Source organism: Microcaecilia unicolor, chromosome 8 (genome assembly GCF_901765095.1).
Source record: "Microcaecilia unicolor chromosome 8, aMicUni1.1, whole genome shotgun sequence".
Lineage (NCBI taxonomy): Eukaryota > Metazoa > Chordata > Amphibia > Gymnophiona > Siphonopidae > Microcaecilia > Microcaecilia unicolor.
The window spans coordinates 230,410,339-230,430,933 of NC_044038.1; the positions used below are offsets into that span (position 1 = coordinate 230,410,339).

General features: G+C 43.2%; 1 protein-coding gene and 1 long non-coding RNA gene across 2 annotated transcripts in view; both read left to right on the forward strand.

Moving 5' to 3' along the window:
- Positions 1 to 20,595, forward strand: part of LOC115475486 — a 406,432-nt gene that overhangs the window by 348,551 nt on the left and 37,286 nt on the right. The gene's annotated exons all lie outside the window — the stretch shown is intronic.
- LOC115475490 lies at positions 6,463 to 14,177 on the forward strand. The gene is made up of 3 exons (XR_003943043.1): positions 6,463 to 6,782; positions 7,599 to 7,730; positions 14,107 to 14,177. It is a non-coding gene; the product is annotated as an uncharacterized LOC115475490 (long non-coding RNA).

Genomic DNA, 20,595 nt, shown 5'->3' on the forward strand with positions numbered 1-20,595 from the left:
CACTTGGAGAGAACTCAGCCCATCCCTGGCCTCTTTTCTCTCTTTGGAGTTTAACACAAGTTCTAACAATGTTTAAGGAAAAAAGTTCCATATGTATAAACAAAAATGTTCAGTAAGTTGTCTTTTAACTTGAACTTCTTTATATTGAAATACCCAAAGGAAATGCCTTTTAGTTGGGGTCAGGCCCTGTACCAGACTGCCTACCTATCACCACATGTTTAGCTGTGATTGCTACTACACCTACATGCAGGCAAGAAATAATGTCACCTAGTCCTACTCCAGACTTCCTCCAAATGAATGCCCTGTATAAAATCCACAAAGGAAAAAAGAAAGGATAATTTACTACCTTCAGGCTCCGGTTCAGCTTCCTTCCATTTGGCCTCCCAGCAGGAAGACTGTGGTCCAGTGGTTCCCAAATCTGGACCTGGAGGCACCCCAGCCAGTTAGGTTTTCAGGATATCCACAATGAATATTCACGAGAGGGATTTGTATGTAGTGGAGGCAGGGCATGCAAACCTATCTCATGAACATTCATTGTGGATATCCTAAAAAACTGACTGGCTAGGCTGCTTCTAGGACCAGGATTGCGAACCACTGATGTGCTCTGTCCTTGCTTCCCTTTCTTGGGCAGTGGGCTCCTCCTTTAAGCCCCACCCTAGATCTGGACTAGAGAGGAATAATTGTCCATTGCTTGAAATGGAGGAGCTAGTGGGCCTGTCTTTGGAACTCAGGTGGTTTTCCTTTTCTGCCTTTCTCTCCAGAGACTACCTGGAGGTTCACAGGGTAATTCTGTTATGCAACTCCCTTTTGAGGCTGGAGCTGATTCTCCATTTCTTGTCACTGCCTTTGTCTTTTTCCCAGGACCTAGGTAACAGCACATAGACACATCACATGCAGCCACAGTCCTAATGTCACAGGTCATCACCTCCCCCTACCCCCATTGCCATCTCCCCTCTCATTCAGATTACTCCCTTACACCCTCTGATCTGAACCCTCAACACCTCCAGATCTTCTCAATAAATTCCTCCCCTAAATTCAAAACAAAACGTGTCCAAGGAAACCCTTTTCCCCATCCTTGGGACTTACCCATTTGTGATTTCTGGTAGTCCACAGGACAGCAGAGGAAGTAGTCCCCCTCAGCTCCTTTCCAAACTGCGCCATGCAGCTTATTCCATTTGTTCCTCTCTACTAACTTCATTCCTCTAACACAAATCTTTAGCATGTGCCTCCATCTGTAGACTTTGACTTGACTCCTTGCACTCTGTGGTATTAAGTTGCCTTGCACCCACTCTTAGAATGTGATTTCTCTCTCTATAATATCACCAAAATTTGCCCTTTCCTTTGAGCACACTACCAGAACCTTTATTCACACTCTTGTCGCCTCTCGCTTAGAGTATTGCAACTTGCTTCTCACAGGTCTCCCACATAGCCATCTCTCTCCTCTTCAATCTGTTCAAAATTCTGCTGTATGAATTATATTCTGCCAGTGTCACTATGTTCATATTAGCCCTCTCCTCAAGTAACTTAACTGGCTCCCTCTCCATTTCCACATACAGTTCAAACTCCTCTTATTGACTTACAAGTGCATTCACTCTGTACCTCCTCAGTACCTCTCCATTCTAATCTCTCCCTACACTCCTCCCTGGGAACTCCGTTCACTGGATAAATCTCTCTTTTTTTTGTTACATTTGTACCCCGTGTTTTCCCACTCATGGCAGGCTCAATGCGACTTACATGGGGCAATGGAGGGTTAAGTGACTTGCCCAGAGTCACAAGGAGCTGCCTGTGCCTGAAGTGGGAATCAAACTCAGTTCCTTAGTTCCCCAGGACCAAAGTCCACCACCCTAACCACTAGGCCACTCCACTCTGCACGCTTCTCCTCCACTGCTAACTCCAGACTCCGTTCCTTTTATCTTGCTGCACCATATACCTGGAATAGACTTCCTGAGCCTGTACGTCAAGCTCCATCTCTGGCCGTCTTCAAATCTAGGCTAAAAGCCCACCTTTTTGATGCTGCTTTATCTCCTAACCCTTATTCATTTGTTCAGAACCCTTATTTTATCATCCTCACTTTAATATTCCCTTATCTCTTATTTGTCCTGTTTGTCTGTCCTGATTAGATTGTAAGCTCTCTCAAGCAGGGACTGTTTCTTCATGTTCAAGTGTACAGTACTGCGTACATCTAGTAGCGCTATAGAATTGATAAGTAGTAGTAGATTCCTATAGATCTTAGAATGGAATCATCTGTTAGATGATTCACATATACTTTTCACATATAATTACATCAAAGATGCTTTAAACAGGATATGTGAGATAATACATTGAAATTTTTCAAATATAAGCATTAAAATGAGGAAAATTTATCTAACTAAAGTCCTTAAATCCACGTAGGGGTGGGACAAGATACTAGGAAATGCCAAAGGAAGCAGGACTTCAGTAGAAACTGTTTAAATAATATTGGGTAAGACCAACTCAGTCAAAAATCAAATACCGCCTAATACTGATATACCTAAGCAATCAAAATAGTCTAGCTGGCAACAACTTTAACTTCAAGAGGAAGAACTGTAGTAGTAGTAGTACATGGATATTTTAACTGAAATGTTGCCTTTAAGGACTAAATAGAAATCAAACAAAATAAAACATGGAAAAGAAAATAAGATACCTTTTTTATTGGACATAATTTAATACATTTCTTGATTAGCTTTCGAAGGTTGCCCTTCTTCATCCGATCGGAAATAGGCAAATGTGTTAGCAGATAGTATATATAAGAGAAACATCAAAGCATTACTTTGACAGTCTGACAGAGTGGGAGGGTGGGGGTATGCATGGGGATATCAAAGCATTTCATTGATATTCTAACAGGATGGGTGTTGGTAGGTGAGAGGAGGGTAATAAACAGAGAAATACAACTTTATGGTTTATAATGGGTTAGAAAACCCAGATCCTTGTTAAGTCCTGTCTGTTGGGTGTTAAAATATTCAATCATTCTTATTTCAAAGGTCTTACGTTCCTGTATTGTTTTAAAATTACCTTTCAGTATTCTTACTGTGAAATCATTGGTACAGTGTTCTGGTCTTGTAAAGTGTTGGCCCACAGGGGTGGGGGCTTGACTGGCACCGGCTATTCCCAACCTGTGGGCAAAAGCTGATTTATTTCTCAAAAATCTGTGACCAGAAAGTGTGCCTGAGTGGGACGAGAAAATAGATTTGTGATTATCCTCAGTGCTGAATGAAAGGAAAAGGTTTCATTGGAAAGTTATGGTCCCTATTACAGAGCGGTGGTAAGCCCAATGCAGACTTACCACTCGAATCCTGGTGGTGAAATTGAGTACTCTTTAAAGGTTGAGCGTGATGGAAAGTGCACTATTTTTTTTTTTATAAAGAATGAAAAATAAAAATTGTGAATAAAAATTGATAGGATTAAGGGGCTTTTCTGGCCGATGATAGAACGTGGTCTGAATGAGTATTGTTTTAATCGGCATAGCACAGACCAGTCCATAGGGTGCAGTATTACTACGGCCTTTCTGAGGCATTTTCCCCTTAGTTATTTTGAACGTAGGGCCCTGCTTACTAAACAGCGTTAAAGGCACGTTAGCATTTTTAACATGTGCTACCCATGTACGCGCGTTAACCATGTACATGCCTACAATATCACTATAGGCGTCTCCATTGCCTCAGGTACAAACTTAGATTATGAGCCCTCCTGGGACAGAGAAATATCCAGAGTACCTGAATGTAACTCACCTTGAGCTACTACTGAAAAAGGTGTGAGCAAAATCTAAATAAATAAAAAAAGTTGTTTCAGTTGGATAGGCAGTGCCTTAAAAGTTGGATGAGAAATCTAGATCTAGTAACAATTGAATATCACTAAAAGAGCTTCAAAAATTATTGTAGCTGGTAGAAACTGCAATTATAAACTCTATAGTTTGTTTTTTCTTCACTGTGCTTCTATACAATACAGATATCCAGATTTCAGTGAGGATATCCTGTTTTCTGATGGGTTCATCATCTTAACTGTTGTTGTAATCTGCCATGGGAAGGTAGAATATATTGAAATAAATGGAAGTAGAATTAAACTCTCCTTTCATTGGGGCATATGAAATCACATTTTCATCTGTTTTGTAGTTTACCTTTTAGGTACACAAATGGATTATTCTGTTTTGTTTCAACCTAATTCATGTTTAATGCAGGGTATAAATGTAATAAACAAATAGAGAGAAACTCTGAATGTTGAGCACCTGATTCTCATAACACGATGTCTGTTTTAGTGGCCTTGACCAGGAGAAAAAAATCTCTGCACAAATATAACACGTGCTAGAGTGTCCCTATAACCAGCCCCTCCAAATGAAACGCTGGGGAGTGCTGAAAGAGACAGGGGAAAAGGTTAACATGGGGAGAGAGAAGGACACAGAGTCAATACTGAACAGGGAGAGGGTAGAGGCATTGAAACACAAAGAGGCAGTGCTGGAGAAAGAAGAAATGGGGACACAGGGGCACTACTGAAAAGGGGGAGATAGGTGCTCTACTGAAAAGGAGGGGGATAGGGACACAGGGGCACTACTAGAAAAGGGGGAAGGAGATAGGGACACAGGGCATTACTGGAAAGGGGAGGCAATAGGGACACAGAGAAGGCACTACTGGAAAGGGGGAGGAGGTAGGGTCACAGAGTGGAAAACAGTAGAAAAAGGTATTTTATTTTCAATTTGATATTAAGAATATGATAGTATTTGAAAATGCACATCTCCGATACCTTCAAATTCGCAACCCTGCAGGGGTCCGGGTGCATTTTCTGGATCACTCGGCAGCTCTATACACAGCTATTTGATAGTGGGGACATAAAACGAAAGATCAGTGCCTAACAGATGTAGAGAAGGAAAAGAAAAAGACAAGAGGCGAGAGAAGAAATGGAAAGGCCAACCTGGAAAAGAATTTGTAAGGCTGACTCATGGAACATGGAAAAAAAGACTGGGACCAGCCAAATTCCCAGACAACAAAGGTAGAAAAAATATTTTTATTTAATACTTTGTAAGGACTGAGATGTACCTGCTTTGTAAAATGTACATTTTTTGTATTTTTTATTTTGCAAAGTACAGGAGAAAATGCATTTGTTTCTTTTTTGTTTCTTTTTTTAATCAGTATTGCACTATTTATAGAGTCTGGCTTCATTGGGCAGAGAGGAGAGGGTTCTCTATTTCAATTTTTCTTCTTGTTGGTGGTTTCTTTTGTTTTGGGTTTTTTTTATGGCTCCCTATTCTGTATTAGATTGGAATATTGTCACAGTTTGGGTTTCTGCCAGGTGCTTCTGACCTGGGTTGGCCACTGTTGGAAACAGGATACTCGGCTAGATGGACCATTGGTCTGACCCAGTATGACTACTCTTATGATATATAGATGAGGGTCTGTCCATGTTCTGCATGTGTGCCTGAGGTGAAGGATTCTGCGAGCACGTAGCATCTGTGTAGGAATGTGTAACAGTGCAGTTTGTTCCAGTTTCCCAATAGTAGGTTAACTGGTGCTGTAGAGCCCAGTGTAATATATATAGCACTGTCTGTTCATAGGTGGGTTAGGGCTGTTATAGTGTGGTAAGTTTTGTGTTCTAGAGTATGTTTCCCAAGTTGGTCCTGGAGTACCCCCTTGCCAGTCAGGTTTTCAGGCTATCCACAATAAATATGCATGACATTGATTTGTATATACTGCCTCCATTACATGCAAATCTTTTTCATGCAGATTCATTGTGGATAGCCTGAAAACCTGAATGGCAAGGGGGTACTCCAGGACCACCTAGGGAAACACTTCTCTAGGTCCCACTGTAATATTTATAGCACTGTCTTTTTGTAGGTGGATTAGGGCTGTTATGGTGTGGTAAGTTTTCAGTATAGGTTTTGGGTGTCTTTTTGCAGGGGTTTGTGTTATTTCACAAAATGTCTAGCCCTATTTGAAAGTAGGCTCAGGACTAGTGTTCTTCACATCCTGTAGAATCACCACATAAACGCCCATCTGATTTAAACAAGGTGTCTAGCAGTGGAAGGAATGTGTGTGTTATTCCTGAGGTGATGGTCACGATTTGAATATTTTTACTTTGTAGTTAAGAAGACAGGTTGCCTGCTCTGGCCAGTCCAGGGATCTCTTCTGCGTCCTGCCCCTTGATGTAACTTACTGTTTCCTTGTAGGCAGGACGCAACAGAGCCAACCTGTATTAATCAGTGCCCGCTACAGCCCCTGAGCAACAACACAGACACTGCTGTGCAGCTGACACCAACCGGCGCCTATTTTATAAAAGTCTGCTCCCCCTGAGATCAAAACCTGGCTACGCCTCTGAGCAGGTGATTTTTCTTTTTCTTGGCTGTTTTTTTTTTTTGTATGGACTATGCTTAAAGAGACTTCAACTGTGTCGATGAAGAAAAGGTCTGAAAGCCTTTTTTTTTTTCTTCTCAAGGAGAACTATACAATGAACTGTAAGCTATATTTTGGACTGTTGAGAGGTTTATGTAAACTGTCTCTAAATTAAAGACTGTGGATTTTGAAGGAAGTTTGGTGTTGACTTTTGGATTATGTGAAAGAGAGAAGCTCTAGCCCAGGAGGACAGAGCTGTGAAGGTTGTCTGCCCCACATAGAGGACAAAAAGGATTACAGTACGCAATTGAGAGTGATATTGCATTGACGTGGCAAGCTTCCTGGTTTCATCAGTCTTGCTAAAGTATAAAAAGCCCTGCAGGGAACCTTAAACACCAAATTGAGATTGGTACGCAGAATTCATCCCTCAGTGAGCAAAAATTGATAGAGGTATGTATGAAAGAAGCTGCTTTGATACAGGGGGCTTTGCAAGGTGGTGAGACATTATTTGGCAGTTATAAGGTAGATATCAGAGCTATACTTTGCAGATCTGAAAAAATAATTCACTTTTGTAAATTTTCAGTCATCGCCTTTAGGGATGGGATGTTCAAGAACTCAGAGATCTTGGCACCTGATAGAAAGGGAGAGAAGATGCAGAACATTTTGCTCAAAATATTTGAGCCAAACAGTTTATTGATGGCTGACTTGGCATCGGCTATGTTCAAATACTGTTTTAATGAATCTGCTAAAACTAGAATGAAATGAGATTGTGAAAATAATTATTTTAGATTTTCCATTTATAATCCATCTCTTTAATCCCTTTCAAAAGTTTCAAAATTCTTGTGTCTTCTGACGTACTTGGTACTAAGAAGGGGCAGCTAAAATATTTGGAGGTCTTTTACTAAGGCGTGTTCATGTTTTTAGCATGCGCTAAAAATAGGTGCTGGCTAAACATTAGAGACAGCAATGCATTCCTATGGGTGTCTCTAACGTTTAGCGCACGCCCAATTTTAGCGCGTGTCAAAAACATGAGAGTGCCTTAGTAAAGACCCCCATAATGTTTCATATCATTTTACGTGACTTTTGGTTTCTCTCCATCACTAGTCCTGGTTTTACTCTGTTACCAGTATATACTTGTAGCTCTCTATTCCCTGTTAATATTCTAGATGAGGTTGTTATGAAAATCTGGAACCAGCTGGCAATCCTATGATGTTAGCTTAATACATTTTTATAGGTCCCCCCCCCCCCCCTCCTTATCTCCAACAGGCTGCTGCAGTGTCCAGAAACTAAAACTAAAGATGTTGAAAATGTGGAGTTTGGCCATTTTCTTGGGTCTGTTTGCTTTATCTGCTCCTGCTCCTGTGAAAGGTGAATGTGATGCGAAAAAAGTGGAAGACTGTAAGTATTAAAGAAAGAAAGAAAGAAAGAACGAAAGAAAGAAAGAAAGAAAGAAAGAAAGAAATTCATGCAGATCCATTTTTCAGCGCACCTGTAAAAAAGGCCATTTTCTAATTTTTTGCCAAAAATGGGCATTGGGCAAAATAAAAATTGGCGCACATCCATTTTGGGTCTGAGACCTTACCGCCACCCATTGACTTACCGGTAAGGTCTCACGCGTTAACCATGCGGTGATCATCTAAACGCGTAAAATAACAATTACCATTAAAAAAACAAATTACCACTTGGTTCATGCTGTAGCTGGGTGGTACTACTACTACTACTACTATTTAGCATTTTTATAGCGCTACAAAGCGTACGCAGCGCTGCACAAACATAGGAGAAGAAAGACAGTCCCTGCTCAAAGAGCTTACAATCTAATAGACAAAAAAATAAAGCAAGCAAATCAATTAATGTGTAGAGGAAAGAGGAGAGGAGGGTAGGTGGAGGTGAGTGGTTACAAGTCAAAAGCAATGTTAAACAGCTGGGCTTTCAATCTAGATTTAAAGATGGTCAAGGATGGGGCAAGACGTAGGGGCTCAGGAAGTCTATTCCAAGTGTAGGGTGCAGCGAGACAGAAGGCGCGAAGTCTGGAGTTGGCAGTAGTGGAGAAGGGAACCGATAAGAAGGATTTATCCATGGAACGGAGTGCACGGGAAGGGGTGTAGGGAAGGACGAGAGTGGAGAGATACTGGGGAGCAGCAGAGTGAGTACATTTATAGGTTAGTAGAAGAAGTTTGAACAGGATGCGAAAACGGATAGGGAGCCAGTGAAACGACCTGAGGAGAGGGGTAGTATGAGTAAAGCGACCCTGGCAGAAGACGAGACAGGCAGCAGAGTTTTGAACCGACTAGAGAGGGGAGAGGTGACTAAGTGGGAGGCCAGCAAGAAGCAGATTGCAGTAGTCTAAACGAGAGGTGACAAGGGTGTGGATGAGGGTTTTGGTAGAGTGCTCGGAAAGAAAGGGGCGGATTACATGGATGTTGTAAAGAAACGACAGGTTTTGGCAATCTGCTGGATATGAGTAGAGAAGGAGAGCGAGGAGTCAAAGATGACCCCCAAGGTTTCGAGCTGAGGAGACAGGGAGAATGAGAGAGCCATCAACAGAAATAGAAAACAGGGGGAGCGGGGAGGTGGGTTTGGGGGAAAAAATGAGAAGCTCGGTTTTGGTCTAGTAGCATTATAGAAATGACTAGTAGTAGTAGTTCCTGTAGGGGAGAGAGGTAGGGGGTGAGGGAAAAGATTAGGAAGGGACAGGGCTAGGAAGAGAATGTGAATAGGGGCCATAAATGACTGAGGTACTTTAGCAACTGGGAAGAAGATTAGATGTAAAGTGAAAAATGCTCCGGTGCGCGGCACCTAGAGCGGAGGCCCTGAGTGGATCAGAGTGGACCTGGGTGTCACCCCGGAGAAGGCTGTAAGGATATGCAGATGAGCTGCAAGTCCTCCACAGCACCTGAAAGGCAGCCGGTGGTAGAGCTGGGCACCTCTCAGCTGAGGAAAGGCTTACTAGGGGTTAGGCCGAAGCCAGCATTCCTCCCCCTGAGGGTCGCCTGATCTCTATGCTGAGGGTCTACCATCTCTATGCTGATGACTCCCAAATCTACCTTTCTACCCCTGATATCTCACCTTGCATCCAAACCAAAGTTTCAGCATGCTTGTCTGACATTGCTGTCTGGATGTCTCAACGCCACCTGAAATTAAATATGATCAAAACCGAGCTTCTCATTTTCCCCCCAAACTCACCTCCCCGCTCCCCCCGTTTTCTATTTCTGTTGATGGCTCTCTCATTCTCCCTGTCTCCTCAGCTTGAAACCTTGGGGTCATCTTTGACTCTTCTCTCTCCTTCTCTGCTCATATCCAGCAGATTGCCAAGACCTGTCGTTTCTTTCTTTACAACATCCGTAAAATCCGCCCCTTTCTTTCTGAGCACTCTACCAAAACCCTCATCCACACCCTTGTCACCTCTCGTTTAGACTACTGCAATCTGCTTCTTGCTGGCCTCCCACTTAGTCACCTCTCCCCTCTCCAGTCGGTTCAAAACTCTGCTGCCCATCTCATCTTCCGCCAGGGTCGCTTTACTCATACTACCCCTCTCCTCAAGACCCTTCACTGGCACCCTATCCGTTTTCGCATCCTGTTCAAACTTCTTCTACTAAACTTCCTGAGCCCCTACGTCTTGCCCCATCCTTGGCCACCTTTAAATCTAGACTGAAAGCCCACCTCTTTAACATTGCTTTTGACTCGTAACCACTTGTAACCACTCGCCTCCACCTACCCTCCTCCCTTCCTTCCCGTTCACATTAATTGATTTGATTTGCTTACTTTATTTATTTTTTGTCTATTAGATTGTAAGCTCTTTGAGCAGGGACTGTCTTTCTTTTATGTTTGTGCAGCGCTGCGTATGCCTTGTAGCGCTATAGAAATGCTAAATAGTAGTAGTAGTAGTATGCAGGGGAGGGGGGATGTTTGAGAGAACCTATGACATGCAGGCGAGAGAGGAAGAGACCAAATCATTTGTGGGACAAGGCAGAGTTTTTTGCCCACCCATCTTGGGCCCAGGCCCACCCAAAATTGGGTGTCTGGCTAAGCCCCTGCACCAGAGTGAACACTGAAGGTGCGGCGGGAGAGGTAGGAAAAGAACCAGGAAAGGACAGGGTATCGAGGAGTATGCTGTGATCGACAGTGTCAAAAGCGGCAGAAAGATCAAGAAGAATGAGGATGGAATAGAGACCTCTGGATTTAGCCAGTAATAGGTCATTGGAGACCTTATTAAGCGCAGTTTCAGTTGAGTGGAGAGGGCGAAAACCAGATTGTAGTGGGTCAAGAATAGCATGTGAGGAGAGAAAATCAAGGCAGTGGTGGTGAACAGCACGCTCAAGTAATTTGGAGAGAAAAGGGAGGAGGGATATGGGTCAGTAATTAGAGGGACAAGTAGGGTCGAGTGAAGGCTTCTTAAGGAGAGGTGTGACCACAGCATGTTTAAAGGCAGTAGGGACAGTCGCAGTGGAAAGTGAGAGGTTGAGAATGTGACAGATAAGAGGAATAAGAGCAGGAGAGATGGCATTAAGAAGGTGGGTGGGAATGGGATCAGAGGAACAGGTGGTACATTTTGAGGAAGAAAGGAGAAGTGTAGTTTCCTCAATAGTAACTTCAGGAAAGGAGGAAAAGGAATGAGGGGAAGGAGAGAGAGGGGAACAGACTAGTGGAGGGAGAGGTGGCGAGGTAGAGAATTCAAGGTTTATCTTTTGAAAATTGTCGTGAAAGAATTTTGAACCTTGTCGTGGTAATTGCAAATTGCTGTGTGTTGGTCACACGTAGGCACCTACGCAACTTAGTAAAAGTGCCCCTCAGTGGGAACAACCAAAACAAACAAAAACAAAAAACTGATAGTCCAAGAATTTCCAAGATACAAATTTTTATTGTAAAATAACTTAGGATGTACATTACTCATAGATGTTTGTTTTACATGTTGAATGGCTTCTTCCAATTTTTATACTGTAGTCCTTTTCCTTGATTATATAATCTGTAAACCACCTTCTACTACTACTACTACTTATAATTTCTATAGCGCTACTAGACGTACGCAGCACTGTACACTTGAACATGAAGAGACAGTCCCTGCTCGACAGAGCTTGCAATCTAATCAAGACAGTCAAACAGGACAAATAAGGGATAAGGTCAAAGAGTAAGATTCCATGCAGAATCCCAAAGAGTAGCAAGATTCCGGAATCCCAAAGACTACTACTACTTCTTATCCTATATAATAAAACACACCTCTATCATTCTGAAGCTGACTGCATGGCTGAGGCATTCCTGCTCTCTGTATCCATCTCCTGAATTGACATCACGTACTTCCGGGTTCGTCACAAGCAGAAGTGACCAACCACATGAGGTTTCTCGGCTTCAGAATGTTGGAGGTGCATTCTATTAAATAGGATTGGTCAGTTCCTTGAAGCACAGCCACAGCTCAGCGTCCTGCACAGTAACGCTCAGACACCAGAGAGAGAGAGGGGAGGGGGACTGACACCAGAGAGAGGGATGGAGGGGGGCCTGACACCAGAGAGGGGGGAGGTATCTCTGTCACACACATACACTCTCTCTCTCTCTCTCTCACAGTCAATGTCTTTCTCTCTCTCACTCTCACACACTGTCTCTCACAAACTCTATGTCTGACACTGTATCACATTCACTCTCTATGTGTCACACAGTCACTCACACTCTCTCTTGGTCTCATACACTCAGTCTCTTAGAGAGTATGTGTCTCACACACACTCTCTCTCTCTCTCTCTCTCGCACACACTGTATCTGTATGAAACACACTCTCTCTCTCACACTGTGTCTCACATACGCACTTGCACACACACACACACACTCTCACAGACACACTCGCACCCAGACTCACTCTCTCTCTCACACACACTCACACATTCACTCTCTCACACACAGTCACTCTCACATACACTCTCTTAAACATACACACTCTGAGGAAAACCTTGCTAGCACCCGTTTTATTGGTGTCAGAAACAGGACTTTTTTACTAGTCATTTCTATAATGCTACTAGACATACACAGAGCTGTACACTGAACATATAACAGACAGTCCCCACTCGACTGAACTTACAATCTAATTAGAACAGACAAACAGGACAAACAAGAGATAAGGGAATATTAAAGTGAGGATGATAAAATAATGGTTCTGAACAAGTGAGTAAGGGTTAGGAGTTAAAAGCAGCATCAAAAAGGTGGTCTTTTAGCCTAGATTTGAAGACGGCCAGAGATGGAGCTTGACGTACCGGCTCAGGAAGTCTATTCCAGGCATATGGTGCAGCATGATAAAAGGAACAGAGTCTGGAGTTAGCGGTGGAGGAGAAGGGTGCAGATAAGAGAGATTTATCCAGTGAACGGAGTTCCCAGGGAGGAGTGTAGGGAGAGATTAGAATGGAGAGGTACTGAGGAGGTACAGAGTGAATGCACTTGTAAGTCAATAAGAGGAGTTTGAACTGTATGCGGAAATGGATAGGGAGCCAGTGAAGTGACTTGAGGAGAGGGCTAATATGAGCATAGCGACACTGGTGGAATATAAGTCGTGCAGCAGAATTTTGAACAGATTGAAGAGGAGAGAGATGGCTAAGTGGGAGACCTGTGAGAAGCAAGTTGCGAGAGGTGATAAGAGTGTGGATCAGGTTTCTGGTAGCGTGTTCAGAAAGGAAAGAAACAACAGGTTTTAGCAGTCTGCTGAATATGTTCAGAGGAGAGGGAGGAGTCGAATATGACCCCAAGGTTAGGAGCTGATGAGAGTGTTATTCACAGAAATAGAGAATGGGGGAAGAGGAGAGGTTGGTTTAGGTGGGAAGATTAGAAGCTCAGTCTTAATAATAAATTAATACATGCCAGTTATGTGTGTAAATTCATTCATTCAGATATTTATATACTGCTTAAACCTAAGTGGTTTAAAGTTTCATTTCACAGGTACTGGATTTGTCCCTAGTGGGCTCACAATCTAAGTAGTACTTTGTTCTACTGTTGTACCCAGGGCAATGGAAGGTTAAGGGGTCCTTTTACTAGAGTGCGCTGAAATATGAACTGCGGTAGTGTAGACGTGTGTTTTGGGTGCACGCAGATTCATCTTTCAGCGTGCCTGTAAAAAAAGGCCTTTTTAAATTTTTGCCGAAAATGGACGTGCGGAAAAATCAAAATTGGCACATGTCCATTTTGGGTCTGAGACCTTACCTCCAGCCATTGACCTACACGGGTAGAAAGCCACTTGATGTGCACCTGCTATGTGCGCCAGAGATGTATCCAGGTGCCGGTAGTGAATATTAGCTGTGCCAGGATAACGTTTCGCTCAGCCCCAACTCCATCCTGAACCACTCTGTCACTAACTGGAGACTGCTGCAATGATCAGAGCTAACATTCAGTGATCAGAGATCTCTGTTCTCTCTAAGCTGTGTGGGAGTCCTCCACCTACAGTCCTGCCAGCGGGGGGGTGCCAAATCCTGCCTGTCTCTGCCCATGGACCACCCAGTGCTATGGCGATTAGAGGGAATAGTCAGTGGCCCTGTGTGGGTGTCACTCAATATCCTGGGACATCCACTGATCGGGGTTTAAGCAGGCAGGAACATCTCAAGATCAATATTTACTCCAAAATTTCTTGTCCTTTAAGCAGTGCAGAGTTCCAGTAGCCACTGGAGTTTCAGAAAAACCTGAGTTGTTTTGCATGTTGTGTTGATGTCCTCAGAAGTGACTCTTTTGTTATATTTCTAAAAAATATATGTATTTTTTGCTTTGGTCTATTATCCTAAACTGTATACTTAATCTGTTGACTTTTTTGTAGTTTTTATGAATAACTTGGATATTCTCAACTTGGAATTGGAAAATATTAAGATTGACTCTCTCGTTGTGCCTGGTCGCCCAGTTCGCTTAGTATTGTGAGTGAAACTTCTACAACACTATCAAGATTTTTGCACAAGTATTGATCATGCAGTCAGTGTATAAAACATGTTTGGTTATTTTAGATTATAATAAGCAGCGCACACTATGAAAGATTATTCTGGGTTTAATATTGAATGACTTGCATTTCAAGTAACCCCCTGCATATTTTTGATGTTTTCTTAGAAGTCGATTTGAATTTCAACAAGAAATGTTATGTACTTAGTTAATCATCATATTTCCATATTACTGTTAGACAAAATTTAATTATCTTAAGCTATGTTGATGTTACCAACAATTTAGCATTATTACCTAGCGATTTTGGCGCAATAAAAGCATTGGAGCTAAAAATTAACGATATGACACAATTTTGCAGTCACTAATTTTTTTCACAGTACTGAGCTTCCTGTACTTCAGATTTTACGCAGTCATTGTTGCCTTTGCTCCAAAACTTGCTCATGCAGTGTCTGGATTCTCACTTTGTCCGCTACTGACACCTTGTAAATGATTGCCGTTCTGATCTGAAATGCTTTTAAAAGAAATTATCTGTAAATTATCATATTATCAAATGTCTACTTAACTGTGACATCTTTAAGAGTAAGTTGGTACCCTGTTTTTCCTCCCTATAATGGTAGTTTTATAGTGTATACGTTTTTGAAGATGTGAAAATCTCTAGGTGGTCAAGCTAAAAAGTCTGTAACTTTGCCATGTTAAAAGATAATTGCAATCTAATTAGCACATGAATGTAGATTGCAAAAGTAAATACAGCTGTAAAATTTCACATTGAAATTCCAAGCAGTTGCTGAGAAAACAGCAAAGGAAGAAAAAAAATACTCCAGGTGTTACTTTTTTTTTCTCATCCTGTAGATGCCGTGGGACACATGACATATTTATTTATTTATTACACAGTTTCTATAACGCACTAACCAACATTCTATGCCTTTAACAGGCATCACAAACACACTAAAACAAATCTTAACAATACTGCTTTTCCAGCATAACAGACACAAGTCACAGATAAACCAAAAACATCCTCAAATCTCCAGTTCAGTATCGAATGCCTTCCTAAATAGGAATGCCTTAACACTTTTCCTGTATTTGGGCAGGAAGATGATTCCATAACCTAGTACCTTCTATGTAAAACATTCTTGATCTATTCTCTTCCAATCATATATGTTTCACCGTGGGTACGTCCAGCAGATGCTTATTATCAGATCAAAGGGACCTTTATGGACTGTATATTTGTAATTGTGTAGCCAAGCAGACTGGGGCTTCATTGTTCAAACATTTACAGATTAATACTAAAATCTTAAATTGAGAACACCAATTAATAGGTATTTAATGGAGGTTCCTAAGAAATGGGGTAATATGGTTCTATCTGGCTGTTCTGGTCACTATTCTTGCCAAAGCAGTTTGTGCCAACTGAAGCGGATGGAACAAGGTTCCAGAAGCTTCCATAAGTAATGCATCACAATAGTCAGGCAGAGGAGTGATATGAGCAAAAATAAGCAAGCTAAAATTATCCTCTAATAGATAAGTCCTAAATCTACTTAAAAGTTTCAGTTTAAAGAAGATACACCTGAGTACGTTCTGTACATGGGGTAAGAAAGGCAAAGCGGAATCCAGAAGTTACCCAAGGTATTACATCTCATGTTTGATTTCAATTTAAGAATCTTCTAAATCAAAATACTTAGGAAAGAATCATAACTTGAGTCTTAGCCCTATTAAACTTTAATCTTTTGGCAGACATCTAGCTCTTTATTGTTGACAAATAAAGACGTAGGCAATGAAACACTTTTATGACAGATTTTTCAATAGGAAAAAAAGAATTGGATGTCATCGGCATAAAGTCGATAAGATACTCTTAGCCCTTTCAAAAGTTTACATAGTGGTAACATGTAGATGTTAAACACAACGGGTGATACAGCAGAACCCTGAGGCACTCTTGACTGAGTCCAACCAGCTAGATATAGACTTATTTGCAACTGAATTGACTACTGGAAAAGGAACAAAACCACCAAAGGACCTTCCCCCTAACCCCAGTTCTTTTAGGCGTCCCAGCAGCAATCTGTGATGAAATGTATTAAAAGCAGCTGACATGTTCAGAACTATCAAAATATAGCTCAAGCCCCTATCACAACTCGGGCATTTGGCACTCACTCAGACATACCTACTTCCATATCCAGAACTACACCAGAAGCCATTTTCTTTGACGAATGTGGAATTTTATTTAGGCCGCAGCCAAGCCTTCAACTTTGCATTTTACCATAAAACACATAACATAATCCAAACCCACTGGTAAACATAACCGTTACCACAGGCTGTGCCGTCCAAGCACCCCGTCCCCCCTCAGTGCTGTCTGTTATAGCACACAATGTCACTTTGATGCATCCCGTATAAGGATGCACCTACCACATTAAACCAAAGCTCTTGGCCCCCTGGTCGTCCAAGCCAGGAGCCAAGCATACAATTTGCTTCGTATTGCAACTTTCAACAGCTCTTTTAACACGCATGTACTAAATCACTTTGCAATGTTATCCGCTAAGGTGCTGCGTACCCGGCGCTGTCGTTACATAACTTTTGTAGCTTACGCCACTGCCCACGGCAACGACACCTTGTTTGCCGTGGGCTCCCCCACCCCTGGCTGCGACCAACCCCTAAAGTTATGGCTTCTATATAATCCTGTATATCTGAATTGAAGATATCCAGCCCTACTTCTGACAAATGGGTCCCATCCAATCTATACAATCCATCACACGATTCTGTTAACAAATCGTGTGTAATCGCCTGACCATGCACCACCCCCATAAATTTTGCCATCCAATTATTAATCTTTTTCCGCATGTTATCTATTGCTTTATGAGACCTTTCTCACCTCCAAACCTGCCTAGGAATAATATTAGACCAGGCCAATCTGGTCCGAGGCAACCAACATGCCAATTGTAAGAAATCATTTTGGATAGTCTTCACCAATAACACACTGTTCATCCCAGCTAAATCATTAACTCCCAAATGGATTATAAGAACCTGCGGTGCACGTGAGGCCCGTAACTCCCACGCAATGGTCGGCAACAATTGGGCCCACCTCATCCCTCTCTTGCCCAACAATCGGACAGCCACTTTGCCCACCTGAAAACCCAAATTCACCCCACTGGGACTGACAGCTGCCCTCTTATTTGCCCAATACACATATGAGTGACCACAGATCCATATCCTCTGCTGCTCCTCCGGGCCACCTGCAAGTCACATGTGAAGCAACATGTTATCCAGTTATGCCATTAACAGTGAGTTAAAATAGAGAACTAAAACCAAAAACAGCAAGGGCGATCCTTCAAACACCTTGGTTATGACCGTGGAGGCCCGAATGTATCGCTCGTACACATTAGACCCCCACCGGCCCAACTGTTTAATCCCCTCGTTCGGGACTCCTTGAACGGTCGCCGCAGTAGCCGCCCCAATCCTGAACGAATGAGAACTAAATCTCGTGGATTGCAAACCCACCCTTTTAACACAAAGGTGCAACACCTTAATAAATTGAAAATGAGTTAATGGTGACGCATTGGCATGTAGCAGCAGCCACAGCCCCCCTGTTGGCCTGACCTCTAAATACTCATTAAGATTGTATATCGGACAGGCTCTATCGGCCGGCCGCATATTAAGCCATATGTGTGTACCTCTAGCCAACTGGTCAGTTTTTGATCTGCGTATGAGTAAGTCAATACCCGACTGTGTGGTGGTCACATCCCACAGCAACAAACCCCTATCAGTCCCTGCTAACTTAGACCGCCACCAGTTCACTAACCCTGAGGGCGCCATGGAACACCAATGCAAAGGCACTCCGGAAGAGCCTGACCTCGAATGGCGTGTCACAAACCTGTTCCAGGGCTGCGAATAATGCCAGCAGTTTGTTGTGCATAATAGGGTGGCGATTATCCCCAGTAGAGCCTACCACCCTGGTCCAACCCTTCATCATTCTTGCCACCACGAACGCCTTGGTGGGATTCACCAGACCCAGGAATTTAGAGAAAAAATTAATACTCGCTATTGTAATGGCTACTTGTGCTCTACTTCGACCCTCCCGCCGAGCCGCTACAATAAATTGCACCAATGCGTCTGTCGTGAACACATTCCCACAACCCTGATCCATCATATGCTGAATATAACACAGAAACGACGATGTATATCTCTTCCTCGTCGCGTCAGACGACTGCAAAGTCAACTCCCAAACCTCTCGGGGCCACATGTCCACACGTTGTCTGGTACTGGTGTCGGCCTGTCGTCTGCCAGTGGCACCCTGGATCTGAAATCTGCGAACTTAAATCGAGAAAGCGCATCTCCTATGATGTTTTGTTTACCTGGGGCACATTTTTAGTTCAGTTTAATGGGCGGGCCTTCTGGCATGACATACCACAGTCCAATGACGACTTACAATTGTTTACGGATGCTGCGGGTGGTGAAGGTTTTGGTATTTATTTTCAGGGTGCGTGGTGGGATCTTGGATTCAGGCAGGGATTGTATGGGACATAACCTTTTTGGAGTTGTTCCCGATAATGGATGCTTTCCATATCTGGGGACCGGGTTTAGCAAATAAGTGCCAAGGGCATCCCAAAATGATTCGCCACTTGCTGAAAAGTTGTCAGCATAGCCGCGCATTCCCTCGCATCTCTACCTACAAACAAGAAATCGTCTAGATAATGAACCAAGGCCCCTGCCGGGGCCACTTGCTCCACCACCCAATGCACAAAAGAACTAAATTGCTCAAAATACGAGCATGAAATTGAACAGCCCATCGGGACATACCTGTCCAAGTAGAAGTGTTCATCGAACCGGAAGCCCAGCAGAGGAAAAGAGTCTGGATGCACTGGTAGCAATCTAAAAGCCGACTCGACATCTGCCGTGGCTAAATAAGCCTGATCGCCATGACCCCTGATTACTTTTATTGCCTGGTCGACTGAAGCAGAAGGAACAGAACAACAGAGGGGATCAATAAAATCATTCACCGAATGCCCTATAGGATATGATAAATTATGGATTAACTGAAACTTCCCTGGTTCTTTCTTTGGGATAATCCCAATCGGCAAAACTAACATGGCTTTAAATGCCTGCTCCTGGAACGACCCTGCTACCCTACCTAAAAGCAACTCCTTCTGTATTTTATCCACCGCTACCTGATGATGCTTATGGATTGATAAAGCATTCTTGGGATAATGGGATGACTGCACTCTCTGGCCCTGGTATGGAATTAAATAACCCTTTGCAAAGCCTGATGCTATGGCATCTGCACTCGCTCTATCTGGGTATCATGCGAGCCATAACCGCATGTTTCCCAACCTAATTGGTGGAGCCAGTTGTCCTCAGTGACTGACCAGAGTACCCCGGCTGTTGACTCGAGTACCCTGGCTGCTGCTTCCTATCTCTTTGTTGCCTAAATTTCCCAGCTGTATACCCATCCCCCACACACTGCACATGCATGCCTGAATTTACATGGGTGCCACGTGCAATGCCCATTGTTGAACGGTCTACATATTCTCTTTCCTGCCGGCGCCCCAAACTGTCTTTAAAATGCCGGCCCGGACTCAAAGGACTGCACCTGACGAAACCCCGTACCCTCCATGTAATTCCACCCTCTATCCTGTACGAACAGCCTGTGCACAGACATTTCGGCCAACCACAGATCCACCACCATATGCTTCCAGGAGATATCTGGATTATCTGCCATGCTTTTCCTAAACTTGATGTCATAGTTTAGCCAAGACCATCCCCCATAACGCCTATGAGCTCGGATAATGGAATCCATATATCTCAGTAAATAGGGACTTATGTCCGGCTTGCGTTCAATTATCACAGTCATATAGATATGAAATGCCGATGTCCAATTGGCAATAGACCTAAATATTTTGGGTTTCTTTTCCCTTTCTAATAAAAGGTTAAACTTTTCTTTCAAAGTAGTATTCTCATCTCCCTCCTCTCGTAATAGAAGAGAAAATATATCTATGAACTCTCGTCTCCAAATCTTTTCTTTCACTGTCCGGGAAACACATGATGACAACGTATACACCCAGTGCTTTTTTTGTGCCGGTACGCAACGGTACGGCGTACCGGCATCTTTTTTTTTGCTCCTCCCGCCCCGTGACGGACGCAGTGCCAGCCCCCATTTCCAGCCGCTGCTGCTTCTCCTGTTGAGCAGCAGCGGCCGCTACACAAAGAAAAAGATTTAAAAAAAACTTCAAACCTGGCTGAAACGCGGCACCCCGGCACTGTAGACAGCCATTAGGCATTGTCTGTTGCCCCGCAGCCGCTCCTCCTCTTGCCTCTACGTCACTGCGCTCCTCCGGGGTCTTCCTCCAGGGGCAGTGACGTAGAGGCAAGAGGAGGAGCGGCTGCAGGGCAACAG